Source organism: Achroia grisella, unplaced genomic scaffold (genome assembly GCF_030625045.1).
Source record: "Achroia grisella isolate CSIRO2021 unplaced genomic scaffold, CSIRO_AGI_Agris_v1 utg976, whole genome shotgun sequence".
In the NCBI taxonomy this organism is placed as follows: domain Eukaryota; kingdom Metazoa; phylum Arthropoda; class Insecta; order Lepidoptera; family Pyralidae; genus Achroia; species Achroia grisella.
The window spans coordinates 2,241,047-2,247,073 of NW_026713078.1; positions in this window are offsets into that span (position 1 = coordinate 2,241,047).

The window sequence follows — 6,027 nt, forward strand, 5'->3', positions numbered from 1 at the left end:
TAAGGATTTCTTGTAAAACAATGTATGGCGTATAAGAATATGCAAATAAACGCTATTAATAGTTCCATTGTGTGGACTGTACAGTAAATATCACTGCAATTTACTGTATCAATAAGCGTCTCGTTAGTTATGGTAATATTTTTGATATCTAAATGTATGTAGTTGTCAGACTTCGTATATAAAATTAATGTAAAAGGTCTGTATGTACTTCTATCTGCGTGTATGTGTTTGTATTCTCGATGAAGTAATATTAGTATGCGACAGTAGTTTCGTTCTGATGGATAAATTGTTTGAACAATACTTACTGTTGTTTTAAATTATGGAGATAAATAAAAAATGGTGGTATTTTCAATCTCTGTAATTTTCTACACGCTTATACGTAAAGTAGATCTAATTTTCCGGTTTTTGATATATAATGTAACTGATAAAACAAGCGTGCGTTATAAATGTAAATAGTGAAGTTATATTCCATAACCGGAAATTTTGCTATTTTTTTTAAATTTCGAACAGATCGTGCGCGGCGCCGGCCAGTAAGCAGCGCGGCGATTTAAAATAATTAAGGCGGGAAATCAACAGTGTGCATTAGTTTTATTTTTGACTTTGTTTAAAGTCGAGTGTGGTGAAAATCCTCGTACTATATACATGCGTATTTAACACACTCGGCTCTATTACGCCCTCTCTATTAGCCGAAATCAGCATCGTGTGTAGCATCATAACGCACATGTATAGTAATATCGTAGATTAATAGAAAAATGGCAGTAATAAAAATGTACTTTTTTTACAAGAAGAGCATTTATAGTTTTTTTATTTTATTTATTTAAATTATTTATTCCTATAAAGTTATTTACACAGAAGTATTATATCTTTTTAAAAGTATTTAGATAATGATTAAGACGGCGTGGTTAATTTAATTGACTTATATAAAAGGAGGCAATTTTAGCTTCTAATTTTGAAAAATGCTATTTTTCGATATATTATGATTCATAAAACAAATTAATGCTATGCATTCGAAATATGGAAGAGGTTTTTATGTCTTGTACAGCTGTTAGCAATTGCTTTATCGTGTTTGCCCCTCTCTAGTTTGTCGTAATTTTTCCAAAATAAGCCCAATATTTTGGAAAAAATTACGACATTGACAGTGATTACATCGTATTGATTATAAAAAAGAATCATCGAAATTTTGATAAAACTAAATTTCAAAATATCATTAGTTTAAAATTTACATAAAACATGCTGAAAAATAGAATTTGTCGTTATTGTTTTTAAACATTTTACAGACAAAGCACGGTCATATACTAGTTTTACATTATTTTTTTATTGATTTTACCTAAATGTCGTTTGGCTAAAGTTAGTAATTCGTTTTATGGCAATTGCGTAAGGTTTTACAATAAAATACCAGAGTCTGTTATAAATCTGCCAGAAAAAAGATTTAAATGTCAAATAAAACACTTCCTTTGCAAAAAAGCTTACTATAAAATTGAAGAATTCGTTAACGATAATAATGTTTTTGTAGATAAATTTTAAATACATAGCACTGACAATATTATCTGATTACACTAATAATGAGTGCGTAGCGATTTCTATGTTGATAAAAAAACATCTATTAAAAAGAGCAACACACAAGTTTCTTGCTCGTTCTTCTTGTGATGAATCTGCATTCCGAATGAGTGGTAGAATCAAAATATGACTATTCAAAAGTGCTTGTAATGAGTTTATTTGAATAAAGATTATTTCTATTTCTATTTCTATTAATGAACAAAGGGTATGTTATCAATCTATATGAATCATTTATAGAGGTACATGGTCTTTGTTGAGATGTACCTACATATTTGTTTTGAATTATAAAAAAGTATTAAAACTTTCATTCAATTAATAAAATAATCTTTACCTTATATTATTGTAGTAAAACCTATATTTATTACAGTATGTGAGGTATGTAATTAACTGTTATAAATTAAGAGATATTTTTATGTGTAGTTAATATTTGTCTAATGGTACAAAATTTTAACTTAGTTATACCATGGTTTCATTCACCTCATGAAATAAACATTTCATCTCATTTTCGGAATATAATTAATGTAAATAAAATGAATGTATATGGATGTAAAGGGAGGGGACGCCCTAAGAAAAGATGGATGGATTGTGTGAAAGATGATGTGAATAAAAGAAGAGTATGTTAAGATATGACGACCGATAGAGAGCAGTGGAAGAGAATGACATACTGCGCCGACCACAAATAATGGGATAAAGGCAAGGAAATGATGAATTAATGTAAATTGAAACAAAACATTAAGAAACATTATAAATTATTTATTCATTTAAAATTTAAAGACAATGAATTGTTAATTAACATATTTCGTTAATTTAATCTACATTTACATTTATTTTAATTCATTGCTCATTGTGACTTAGAATAAATAAATTTATTTTTAATATCACACTTACTTTATAATGACACGCAATACATTTGTACAAATAATATAGTTATTTTTATTTTTATTGAGGGTTTTGGGTTATTGTAAAGTGCTAAGACCTACATAGATCTATATGCAACACGCAAGTTTCTTGCTCGTTCTTCTTGTGATGACTGTCTCATCATCACATCTTTCCGACTGAGCGGTAGATTAAAAAAATGTAATGACTATTCAAAAGTGCTTCAATGTAAGGTTATTTGAATAAATGATTTTCTATTCTATTATATTCTATTTTGCTCGCCCATCTTAAAGTTCGCTACCTAGGGACAAGAATTGTAGGATATTTTTAGCAGCGATGGTTTTTATCTCCTCAGGATAGAGTATAAACTTTCCGAAGGAGATATTTCGTTTATGCCTGAGTGGGCTATAACCACATGTTTATGCATGAGTGAGCTACATAGGATCTGTAGTGGCGTTTTTTCTTCATCTTGGCAAAATCTGCAAATTATTGTTGCACACAGACCTAATTTTGCCTTGTGTTTATTAAATTTATATTGTCCAATGAGGGCCCTAGTCATGTTGCTTGTGTTGTTTATACTCAATAGCAATAGTCTATTGGAGTATTGATTCGAGTTGCCTGTTATGAGTACAAAACCTAAAACCACAAATATATATATATATAGACTTATCTATATAAGCAATTAATAATACTTATCAATAGGTAATGTAAGTATTAGAATATTATAATTACAATAAAATTATCGAAAGATTTTTATATAACGAAAATAAATTATATTGTACATATATTTAAGATTCAAATTCATTTCAAATCTTTCATTTGTTTTACTTACATGTTAATGATATTATAATACAAAAGACTGATCACTTTTAAACATTTTGTTTGTGTGATGTATGTACTCTTATGAAGATTATGTTTATTTGAGACAATTGATTATTAATCAAATCCTACAATTATCTATTATTATATATATGTACCTATAGCAATTAATCTCTGATAAGGTATTCCTCGTTCCAATCTATCTATATGTATATAACTCAAAGGTGACTGACATAGTGATCTATCAACGCACAGCCCAAACCACTGGACGGATCGGGCAAAAATTTGGCATGCAGGTAGATCTTATGACGTAGGCATCCGCTAAGGAATCCGAAAGTATTTTGATTAATTCTACCCCCAAGGGGAAAAAATGGGGGATGAAAGTTTGTATGAAACTTTGTCAATTTTAAACCGATCGGGCTGAGACTTTGCATGCCTAAATCTACTATGACGGCCTCCCCTAAGAAAGGATTTTGATAAATTCCACCCCTAAAGGGATAAATTAACGCGACGACAAAAGCTAGTAGAACATACAAATGTAAACAAAAAAATTATTATAATAATTATCAATATATAAAAATATATAAATATTAGTGATTTTTTAGTCGTACTGCTTTTTTGAATACATTTTCATATCTTTGCCTTTTTAGGTTCAATTGGAACGTGGTTTAGTTGCTATTTTTCTCTTAAGAATAATACACATAGATGATAAATAGACATGCGCAAACGCATTTATTACATTTTTATTGCCTTTGCCTCTCTGTATCAAGAACAAAATATGCATTTGCGTTAAAGGGAACACACACAAGGCACATAGCCCAAGAGCCCACGACGGCCAGACTTACGTCTTATTAGTAAATGTGAAAGTTCTTGTATGTGTATCCCCAACACATGTAAGAACGATCCCCAAACATGAAACGGGGGCGGGGGGTTGGATACTAACGGTCTTATTACAAAAAATCTGTTAAAACTCGGACGAAACGTGGTCTAAATGGTCGTGGTTTAAACCATTCCTAAAGTTAATACTTGGAATAAACCTAACATTATTACGAATCCAGATCTAACAGAGGACTACTTAGTACTACAGTTAAATCGTTCATTATGTATTCCATACAGAAATCAGTCACTCATGTCTGTCACCGTACAATTACGTTCCATTTTACCAGAAAACTGAAAAGATCAAAAATAATATTAGATCAAAGAAAAATGTATAAACTAAAAATAAATTTATTTCTATTTATCTATGTCTTCATTATAACTATTTCATGAATATATAATATTTATTAATGTACTATTAGGCTGAAAATCAGTTTTAAATTACAAGTAGGAGTCCTATACGGAGAAAAGGAACGGCGAGATATTTTTATTGGATCGTTCGAATGATGATAGTCATCATTCGAACGATCCAATAAAAATAACAATTAACGTCTTTTATATGTTTTTATTGTCGTAAAATTTGCTTTAAATATTTTTAGTTAATATATTTTTAATTTAGTTAAAATATATTTCTAAAAACTACAACTAACAATAGAATTTTTAAAATGGAGTTTGTATTTTTGCATTTAGACCACTGTTAAACTAGGGGCATCGCAGGTCTAACAGACCATAGACGAATCACGATTTAGAAATAAACTTCATTTTGTAATAAGGAATACATTGGTGAATGGTTTATTACTAGTGCTAAACCAGATTTATCTTTTTGTAATAAGGCCGTAAGTGTCTGGCAATGAGCAGCGCAAGTTATAATAATGCTACGAACAGAACAATATATGAAATAATGGAGTTTCTTAAAATAACGAATTTGATATGAAACTTTTTTACACCTTTGTTACCTGTTACCTGCCAAACGAACCACAATCCAGGTTTCATGTTTGGGGATCGTTCTTACCTGTGTTGGGGACACACGTTTACTAATAAGACGTCTGGCCGTCGTGGGCTCTTGCTCTAACAGTAATACAAAGAAAATAAGTAAATAAATAACTACATTGGTCAGTTAACAAAACACAATATAAAAAATTTAGGTACAGAAAATTTTTACTTATACATTTTTTGTAGCCATATTTTATTTTGTGTGTAGTGAATGTGCATCGCCCATACGCAAAAAAATGTATTTAACATTTTTATTGTGTTCATCCTTCGCGCGTGTTACATATCATTCCACTTTTATTTTTAAATTATGTTTTTATTCCACAGATTTTATTATCCAAAGACAATTATCAATAACTATAATTATGTCTTTGCTACGTAGTCAGATATCCGCCATTTTGCAATGATAATTGATTATTACAAAATATAAACGCTAAAGCACGCACGGTTGAAGGACGCGTGAATGCACTCAATGTTTGCGCGCGCGGTTTTTCTCGTTCTCTTTGTCTGCATTTAAATGCACACTTTCTTTCATGAAAATAGTATGAAAGAGCGTACGAGTAAAGGCATCTAATGTATACCTTTTTATATGCCAGGACAATTCACACAACGCCATCTAGTCCCATGCTAAGCAGAGCGTGTTATGGGTACTAGACAACTGATACAAATACATGGATGCATTTTTTTTAATAAATACATATTATACATAGAAAACATCCAGGCCGATACAAACAATCATACACATAAATACAAATGTTTGCACCGTGCGAGGAATCGACCCGCGACCATCGGATAGTAAAGCGATATGCTAAACCACTAGACCACCGAGGCTGTCAATTCAATTCATTCATTCATTGAATGTAAATTTATTAATTTGTAATTTTGAATGTATTATTTTTTTATAGGCAT